This window comes from Palaemon carinicauda, chromosome 37 (genome assembly GCF_036898095.1).
Source record: "Palaemon carinicauda isolate YSFRI2023 chromosome 37, ASM3689809v2, whole genome shotgun sequence".
NCBI lineage: Eukaryota > Metazoa > Arthropoda > Malacostraca > Decapoda > Palaemonidae > Palaemon > Palaemon carinicauda.
Genome location: NC_090761.1, coordinates 47,647,019 through 47,657,582, shown reverse-complemented (window position 1 = coordinate 47,657,582; position 10,564 = coordinate 47,647,019). Strand labels below are relative to the sequence as shown.

The 10,564-nt window shown below is 44.0% G+C and overlaps 1 protein-coding gene across 1 annotated transcript in view; it reads right to left on the bottom strand.

Annotated features, from left to right (window-relative positions):
- Positions 1-10,564, bottom strand: part of LOC137629641 (uncharacterized) — a 72,221-nt gene that overhangs the window by 54,353 nt on the left and 7,304 nt on the right. The window lies entirely within an intron of this gene.

Here is a 10,564-nt window from a genome sequence, read left to right as displayed (position 1 = left end):
GCTTGGCTTCACCGCCCGGCTTACAATGGCGCTTGGCTTCACCGCCTGGCCCGCTTGGCTTTACCGCCCGGCTTACAATGGCGCTTGGCTTCACCGCCTGGCCCGCTTGGCTTCACCACCCGGCTTACAATGGCGCTTGGCTTCAACGCCTGGCCCGCTTGGATTCACCGCCTGGCTTACAATGGCGCTTGGCTTCACCGCCCGGCTTACAATGGCGCTTGGCTTCACCGCCTGGCCCGCTTGGCTTCACCGCCTGGCTTACAATGGCGCTTGGCTTCACCGCCTGGCTTACAATGGCGCTTGGCTTCACCGCCTGGCTTACAATGGCGCTTGGCTTCACCGCCTGGCCCGCTTGGCTTCACCGCCCGGCTTACAATGGCGCTTGGCTTCACCGCCTGGCCAGCTTGGCTTCACCTCCTGGCTTACAATGGCACTTGGCTTCACCTCCCGGCTTACAATGGCGCTTGGCTTCACCGCCTGGCCCGCTTGGCTTCACCACCTGGCTTACAATGGCGCTTGGCTTCACCGCCCGGCTTACAATGGCGCTTGGCTTCATCGCCCGGACCAACAATGGTGCTTGGCTTCACCGCCTGGCTTACAATGGCGCTTGGCTTCACCGCCTGGCCCGCTTGGCTTCACCGCCTGGCTTAAAATGGCGCTTGGCTTCACCGCCCGGCTTACAATGGCGCTTGGCTTCACCGCCCGGCTTACAATGGCGCTTGGCTTCACCGCCCGGCCCAACAATGGCGCTTGGCTTCATCGCCTGGCCCAACAATGGCGCTTGGCTTCACCGCCTGGCTTACAATGGCGCTTGGCTTCATCGCCCGGCTTACAATGGCGCTTGGCTTCATTGCCCGGCCCAACAATAGCGCTTGGCTTCACCGCCTGGCTTACAATGGCGCTTGGCTTCACCGCCTGGCTTACAATGGCGCTTGGCTTCACCGCCTGGCCTGCTTGGCTTCACCGCCCGGCTTACAATGGTGCTTGGCTTCAACGCCCGGCTTACAATAGCGCTTGGCTTCACCGCCCGGCTTACAATGTCGCTTGGCTTCACCACCCGGCTTACAATGGCACTAGGCTTCACTGCCTGGCCCGCTTGGCTTTACCGCCCGGCTTACAATGGCGCTTGGCTTCAACGCCTGGCCAGCTTGGCTTTACCGCCCGGCTTACAATGGCGCTTGGCTTCACCGCCTGGCCCGCTTGGCTTTACCGCCCGGCTTACAATGGCTCTTGGCTTCACCGCCTGGCCCGCTTGGCTTCACCGCCCGGCTTACAATGGCGCTTGGCTTCACCGCCTGGCCCGCTTGGCTTCACCGCCCGGCTTACAATGGCGCTTGGCTTCAACGCCTGGCCCGCTTGGCTTCACCGCCTGGCTTACAATGGCGCTTGGCTTCACCGCCCGGCTTACAATGGCGCTTGGCTTCACCGCCTGGCCTGCTTGGCTTCACCGCCTGGCCTGCTTGGCTTCACCGCCTGGCCCGCTTGGCTTCACCGCCTGGCTTACAATGGCGCTTGGCTTCACCGCCTGGCCTGCTTGGCTTCACCGCCTGGCCTGCTTGGCTTCACCGCCTGGCCCGCTTGGCTTCACCGCCTGGCTTACAATGGCGCTTGGCTTCACCGCCTGGCTTACAATGGCGCTTGGCTTCACCGCCCGGCTTACAATGGCGTTTGGCTTCATCGCCCGGCCCAACAATGGCGCTTGGCTTCACCGCCCGGCTTACAATGGCACTTGGCTTCACCGCCTGGCCCGCTTGGCTTTACCGCCCGGCTTACAATGGCGCTTGGCTTTACCGCCTGGCCCGCTTGGCTTCACCGCCCGGCTTACAATGGCGCTTGGCTTCACCGCCCGGCTTACAATGGCGCTTGGCTTCACCGCCCGGCTTACAATGGCGCTTGGCTTCACCGCCCGGCTTAGAATGGCGCTTGGCTTCACCGCCCGGCTTACAATGGCGCTTGGCTTCATCGCCCAGACCAACAATGGTGCTTGGCTTCACCGCCTGGCTTACAATGGCGATTGGCTTCATCGCCTGGCCCGCTTGGCTTCACCGCCCGGCTTACAATGGCGCTTGGCTTCACCGCCCGGCTTACAATGGCGCTTGGCTTCACCGCCCGGCTTACAATGGCGCTTGGCTTCACCGCCCGGCCCAACAATGGCGCTTGGCTTCATCGCCCGGCCCAACAATGGCGCTTGGCTTCACCGCCCGGCTTACAATGGCGCTTGACTTCATCGCCCGGCTTACAATGGCGCTTGGCTTCATCGCCCGGCCCAACAATGGCGCTTGGCTTCACCGCCTGGCTTACAATGGCGCTTGGCTTCACCGCCTGGCTTACAATGGCGCTTGGCTTCACCGCCTGGCCTGCTTGGCTTCACCGCCTGGCCTGCTTGGCTTCACCGCCTGGCCTGCTTGGCTTCACCGCCTGGCCTGCTTGGCTTCACCGCCTGGCCTGCTTGGCTTCACCGCCTGGCCTGCTCGGCTTCACCGCCCGGCTTACAATGGTACTTGGCTTCACCGCCCGGCTTACAATGGCGCTTGGCTTCACCGCCCGGCTTACAATGGTGCTTGGCTTCATCGCACCATTCAACAATGGCGCTTGGCTTCACAGCTCGGCTTACAATGGCGCTTGGCTTCACCGCCCGGCACAATAATGGCGCTTGGTTTCACCGACTGGCCCGCTTGGCTTTACCGCCCGGCACAATAATGGCGCTTGGCTTCATCGCCCGGTCCAAAAATGGCACTAGGCTTCACCGCCTGGCTTACAATGGCGCTTGGCTTCACTGCCTGGCCCGCTTGGCTTCACCGCCCGGCTTACAATGGCGCTTGGCTTCACCGCCTGGCCCGCTTGGCTTTACCGCCCGGCAAAATAATGACGCTTGGCTTCACCGCCAGGCCTAAATATGATGCTTGGCTTCACCGCCTGGCAAAACAATGACCCTTGGCTTCACCACTGAATTTCAAATATCATCAGTCACGACTGACTAGTAATAGGCTAGCTGTAGTGAGGGAAGTTGGCCGAAAGCTATTTCAGTAAGAAGGGCAACCTCTGGCGCGGCGGAAAAACCCCTAAGTTCAATGCCCAGAAAACTGAAGTAGGTTTCAAATTGCTTCTCTCAGTAATCCAACTCAAATACAAGTCATGACTGATCTTAATAGGCTAGCTATAGTGAGGGAAGTTGGCCAAAAGCTATTTCAGTAGGAAGGGCAACCTCTGGCGCGGCGGAAAAACCCGTAAGTTCAATGCCCAGAGAACTGAAGTAGGTTTCAAATTGCTTCTCTAAGTAATCTAACTCAAATACAAGTCATGACTGATCTTAATAGGCTAGCTGTAGTGAGGGAAGTTGGCTGAAAGCTATTTCAGTAGGAAGGGCAACCTCTGGCGCGGCGGAAAAACCCGTAAGTTCAATGCCCAGAAAACTGAAGTAGGTTTCAAATTGCTTCTCTAAGTAATCCAACTCAAATACAAGTCATAACTGATCTTAATAGGCTAGCTGTAGTGAGGGAAGTTGGTCGAAAGCTATTTCAGTAGGAAGGGCAACCTCTGGCGCGGCGGAAAAACCCGTAAGTTCAATGCCCAGAAAACTGAAGTAGGTTTCAAATTGCTTCTCTAAGTAATCCAACTCAAATACAAGTCATGACTGATCTTAATAGGCTAGCTGTAGTGAGGGAAGTTGGCCGAAAGCTATTTCAGTATGAAGGGCAACCTCTGGCGCGGCAGAAAAACTCGTAAGTTCAATGCCCAGAAAACTGAAGTAGGTTTCAAATTGCTTCTCTAAGTAATCCAACTCAAATACAAGTCATGACTGATCTTAATAGGCTAGCTGTAGTGAGGGAAGTTGGCCGAAAGCTATTTTAGTAAGAAGGGCAACCTCTGGCGCGGCGGAAAAACCCGTAAGTTCAATGCCCAGAAAACTGAAGTAGGTTTCAAATTGCTTCTCTAAGTAATCCAACTCAAATACAAGTCATGACTGATCTTAATAGGCTAGCTGTAGTGAGGGAAGTTGGTCGAAAGCTATTTCAGTAGGAAGGGCAACCTCTGGCGCGGCGGAAAAAACCGTAAGTTCAATGCCCAAAAAACTGAAGTAGGTTTCAAATTGCTTCTCTAAGTAATCCAACTCAAATACAAGTCATGAATGATCTTAATAGGCTAGCTGTAGTGAGGGAAGTTGGCTGAAAGCTATTTCAGTAGGAAGGGCAACCTCTGGCGCGGCAGAAAAACCCGTAAGTTCAATGCCCAGAAAACTGAAGTAGGTTTCAAATTGCTTCTCTAAGTAATCCAACTCAAATACAAGTCATGACTGATCTTAATAGGCTAGCTGTAGTGAGGGAAGTTGGCTGAAAGCTATTTCAGTAGGAAGGGCAACCTCTGGCGCGGAGGAAAAACCCGTAAGTTCAATGCCCAGAAAACTGAAGTAGGTTTCAAATTGCTTCTCTAAGTAACCCAACTCAAATACAAGTCATAACTGATCTTAATAGGCTAGCTGTAGTGAGGGAAGTTGGTCGAAAGCTATTTCAGTAGGAAGGGCAACCTCTGGCGCGGCGGAAAAACCCGTAAGTTCAATGCCCAGAAAACTGAAGTAGGTTTCAAATTGCTTCTCTAAGTAATCCAACTCAAATACAAGTCATGACTGATCTTAATAGGCTAGCTGTAGTGAGGGAAGTTGGCCGAAAGCTATTTCAGTATGAAGGGCAACCTCTGGCGCGGCAGAAAAACCCGTAAGTTCAATGCCCAGAAAACTGAAGTAGGTTTCAAATTGCTTCTCTAAGTAATCCAACTCAAATACAAGTCATGACTGATCTTAATAGGCTAGCTGTAGTGAGGGAAGTTGGCCGAAAGCTATTTTAGTAAGAAGGGCAACCTCTGGCGCGGCGGAAAAAACCGTAAGTTCAATGCCCAGAAAACTGAAGTAGGTTTCAAATTGCTTCTCTAAGTAATCCAACTCAAATACAAGTCATGACTGATCTTAATAGGCTAGCTGTAGTGAGGGAAGTTGGCCGAAAGCTATTTCAGTAGGAAGGGCAACCTCTGGCGCGGCGGAAAAACCCGTAAGTTCAATGCCCAAAAAACTGAAGTAGGTTTCAAATTGCTTCTCTAAGTAATCCAACTCAAATACAAGTCATGAATGATCTTAATAGGCTAGCTGTAGTGAGGGAAGTTGGCCGAAAGCTATTTCAGTACGAAGGGCAACCTCTGGCGCGGCGGAAAAACCCGTAAGTTCAATGCCCAGAAAACTGAAGTAGGTTTCAAATTGCTTCTCTAGGTAATCCAACTCAAATACAAGTCATGACTGATCTTAATAGGCTAGCTGTAGTGAGGGAAGTTGGCCGAAAGCTATTTTAGTAAGAAGGGCAACCTCTGGCGCGGCGGAAAAACCCGTAAGTTCAATGCCCAGAAAACTGAAGTAGGTTTCAAATTGCTTCTCTAAGTAATCCAACTCAAATACAAGTCATGACTGATCTTAATAGGCTAGCTGTAGTGAGGGAAGTTGGCCGAAAGCTATTTCAGTAGGAAGGGCAACCTCTGGCGCGGCGGAAAAACCCGTAAGTTCAATGCCCAGAAAACTGAAGTAGGTTTCAAATTGCTTCTCTAAGTAATCCAACTCAAATACAAGTCATGACTGATCTTAATAGGCTAGCTGTAGTGAGGGAAGTTGGCCGAAAGCTATTTCAGTAGGAAGGGCAACCTCTGGCGCGGCGGAAAAACCCGTAAGTTCAATGCCCAGAAAACTGAAGTAGGTTTCAAATTGCTTCTCTAAGTAATCCAACTCAAATACAAGTCATGACTGATCTTAATAGGCTAGCTGTAGTGAGGGAAGTTGGCCGAACGCTATTTTAGTAAGAAGGGCAACCTCTGGCGCGGCGGAAAAACCCGTAAGTTCAATGCCCAGAAAACTGAAATAGGTTTCAAATTGCTTCTCTAAGTAATCCAACTCAAATACAAGTCATGACTGATCTTAATAGGCTAGCTGTAGTGAGGGAAGTTGGCTGAAAGCTATTTCAGTAGGAAGGGCAACCTCTGGCGCGGCGGAAAAACCCGTAAGTTCAATGCCCAGAAAACTGAAGTAGGTTTCAAATTGCTTCTCTAAGTAATCCAACTCAAATACAAGTCATGAATGATCTTAATAGGCTAGCTGTAGTGAGGGAAGTTGGTCGAAAGCTATTTCAGTACGAAGGGCAACCTCTGGCGCGGCGGAAAAACCCGTAAGTTCAATGCCCAGAAAACTGAAGTAGGTTTCAAATTGCTTCTCTAAGTAATCCAACTCAAATACAAGTCATGAATGATCTTAATAGGCTAGCTGTAGTGAGGGAAGTTGGCTGAAAGCTATTTCAGTAGGAAGGGCAACCTCTGGCGCGGCGGAAAAACCCGTAAGTTCAATGCCCAGAAAACTGAAGTAGGTTTCAAATTGCTTCTCTAAGTAATCCAACTCAAATACAAGTCATGACTGATCTTAATAGGCTAGCTGTAGTGAGGGAAGTTGGCTGAAAGCTATTTCAGTAGGAAGGGCAACCTCTGGCGCGGCGGAAAAACCCGTAAGTTCAATGCCCAGAAAACTGAAGTAGGTTTCAAATTGCTTCTCTAAGTAATCCAACTCAAATACAAGTCATGAATGATCTTAATAGGCTAGCTGTAGTGAGGGAAGTAGGCCGAAAGCTATTTCAGTACGAAGGCCAACCTCTGGCGCGGCGGTAAAACCCGTAAGTTCAATGCCCAGAAAACTGAAGTAGGTTTCAAATTTCTTCCCTTATTCTTCCGACTCAAATATAAGTCATGAATTATCATAATACATTTATGAAGTACTGATGAATTATGAATTGAGATGAAAAGGAAATAAACAAAAGAGGGAAGGAAGAAAGGGTCGTGGGAACCAAACCTGCCATAATGGATATGGGCAAAACCCACCTGATGAGCTCTTTGGTCAGAGCGAAACCCTTATGTATGTCACTTTGGTAGTGGTATGTATGAATTGATTAATTTTTATATATTTATTCATATATATATATATATATATATATATATATATATATATATATATATATATATATGTATATATATATATATATATATATATATATATATATATATATATATATATATGTATATATATATATATATATATATATATATATATATATATATATATATATATATATATATATATATATATATATATATATATATATATATATATATATACATATATATATACATATATATATATATATATATACATATATATATATATATATATATATATATATATATATATATATATATATATATATATATATATATATATATATATATATATATATATATATATATATATATATATATATATATGACATTCACACACATGACTTTCTGGTAGAAGGGAGTGTATAATTAGAATCCCATTGATGGTTAAGTGTTGGCCTTCAAATGGCGATGCTTACAGCTCCATCTATTATGAGATGGCCGTAGCTCCTCTCCTTCTGAACAATGTGTGTTCCATCAAATCATTCCGTATGAGAGGGTTGCTGGTTGTGGACATCAATATAATGTTGGTTTACCCAGAGGAAATATGTGAATCACGACACCCTGAAGATGTACGCAAGCCAGCAGAAATCGGGGGTCAATGAACGAACATTATATTGATATCCATGACGAGAAACCCTCTCATACAGAATGATTTGATGGAACACACATTGTTCAGAAGGAGAGGAACGAAGGCCAGCTCATGATAGCTCAAGCTGTAAGCATCGCCATTTAAAGGCCAACACTTAACATTCAATGGGATTCTAGTCATACACTCCCTTTAAGATGAAAGCAATATGGATAATCTCTGTGGTGGTGTATGTGCCTGCTTATGTGTCTAAGTGTGTAAGCACATGTGTAAGTGTGTATAGTAAATAATCAACATTTATCCTCTTCTTAATCTAGGGATTTTTTAAATTTGTAATAGTTTAAATTTCCAATTTTTAGTTTTATATAGAATATATTTTTAAAATATTCAATTATAATTTTTGTAGAACTTCATACATAAAATGAGTCTAAAGTGTATATTAATCTACAGATTGGTGATGGTGGGAGATTTTCATCTGATCGCTCACCGCAAGCGAACCTATAGTGCATAGAATGGTTTATGTGATAGTCCGTATTTCATAATTTCAGATTGGAAGTTGAGAAACTTGTACAGTTTCTGAAAACATTTGACAGATGTTGGAATAAGATTCAGAAGTTTTCAGAATTCAAGTCCTTCGTTCCGAGAAAGGGTTGTGATGGCCGATGTGGTAACGTCCCTGACTGCTGAATGCCAGACTGCGGTTCGAGTACCGCTCAAGCTCGTTAGTTTCTTTGGTCCCTGTAACCTCACCATTCTTGAGAGCTAAGGATGGGGGGTTTGGGGAGGCTAACCTACAGGTCTACCTGCTGAGTCATCAGCAGCCATTGCCTGACCCTCCTTGGTCCTAGCTTTGGGTGGGGAGGGGGCTTGGGCGCTGATTATATGCATATATATAGTCACTCTCTAGGGCATTGTTCTGCTTGATAGGGCAATGTCACTGTCTCTTTCCTCTGTCATCGTGAGTGACCTTTAAATGTCTTTTCTGTTTGTATCTAGAGACATTTTACAGATGTTGGAATGAGATTCAGTTTTCTAAATGAATTCCTTGATTTCTTTTACCTTAATGTAGACTTTATATATATATATATAATATATATATATATATATATATATATATATATATATATATATATATATATATATATATATATGTATATATATAGGCCTATATATATATATATATATATATATATATATATATATATATATATATATATATATATATATATATATATATATATATATATATATAGGCCTATATATATATATATATATATATATATATATATATATATATATATATATATATATATATATATATATATATATATATATTTGTATGTATATATATATATATATATATATATATATATACATATATATATATATATATATATATATATATATATATATATATATATATATATATATATATATATTCATATATATATATATATATATATATATATATATATATATATATATATATATATATATATATACATATATATACATATATATATACACATACATACCCAAAAAATGGGTAATCCAGTTTCTATGAAACCAATATATTGGTTTTAATTTCCCTTATCAACAAAATTGGAAACCTTACTGTATGCTGAATAAAAGTAAAAGAAAAAAAAATCTAAGGAAATAACATCCCCTGATAAAGTATATGGAAAAGGGCGCCCTTCAGCAACTGCTAAATTCGCTGCCTTTTTTTCAATTTATCCTTATATTTTCCATCTCATGAGAAAATTCCCTGTGGTTTATTTCCAGTCTAAACACACTAAAAAATCGTTCATAATTTTTCTCAAATTTTATTGCATAAAACAAACTTAAAATAAGTTTGATGGAGCATATTCATCATCTCTTTCCAAAACAATTTTTTTTTTTGCACACATTCGCCATCTCCTTCAAACATGCAAATTAAGCAGTAATTTGCAAGAGGATATTGCAATATTTCGAAATAGACGAGAACAAAAGAAAAAAGGAACGAACAAAAAGGGAAAATAAAAAATACTCACCAAACTAATTGGTCTCCCCGGCCCCAAATCCCATAATCTAACTCAACTAACTGGATGAAAAACAAGAGAGAAAAGTCAGTTCCAGACGTTGCCCCATCAAGCAGGTCAATGCCCTAGAGACTGACCATATATACATAATATAAGCGCCCAATCCCCCTCCCCCCCCCACAACGCTAGGGCCAAATATAATTATTATTATTATCATTATTATTATTATTATTATTATCATTATCATTATTATTATTATTATTATTATTATTATTATTATTATTATTATTATTATTATTATTATTGTGGTAGGAGACCCTCTTTTAGGCAGGTTGAGTTAAAAGTAATGGCTGCATCGGCAGAGTTTATTTTCTTATCCAATTTTTCTATTTTCCGGATAATTCTCTTCTCTAGAGCGCTGCAATCAGCCAGCAAACTTGAAAAATTCATCAGTCGGGTGAATGACAAAATCGGGAAGACTTTTCAAGTATATTCTCACAAAATACAAGTAAAACTTTTGGTACAAAATAGTAAAAACTACGACGCGTTTCGAGGATAAGTCCTTCCTCTTCTTCAGGTAGAGAGTGAGGTGGATGCTGCAGTCGGGTGGTATTTATACCCAGGATCAGGATTACAAGTGAAAGGGCTGGAATTTTCATTGGTTTTCATTGGTTGATCGGAGCTGATATGGTATGGTGCCTGGTGTACGATGATCTCGGCTCAGAGCGCGCCTCAGCCAATCAAAACTCAGGTCCCCCGATGACGTCACAGACTGGTATTCCCGGCCGAGATCATCGTACACCAGGCACCATACCATATCAGCTCCGATCAACCAATGAAAACCAATGAAAATTCCAGCCCTTTCACTTGTAATCCTGATCCTGGGTATAAATTATCCGGAAAATAGAAAAATTGAATAAGAAAATAAACTCTGCCGATGCAGCCA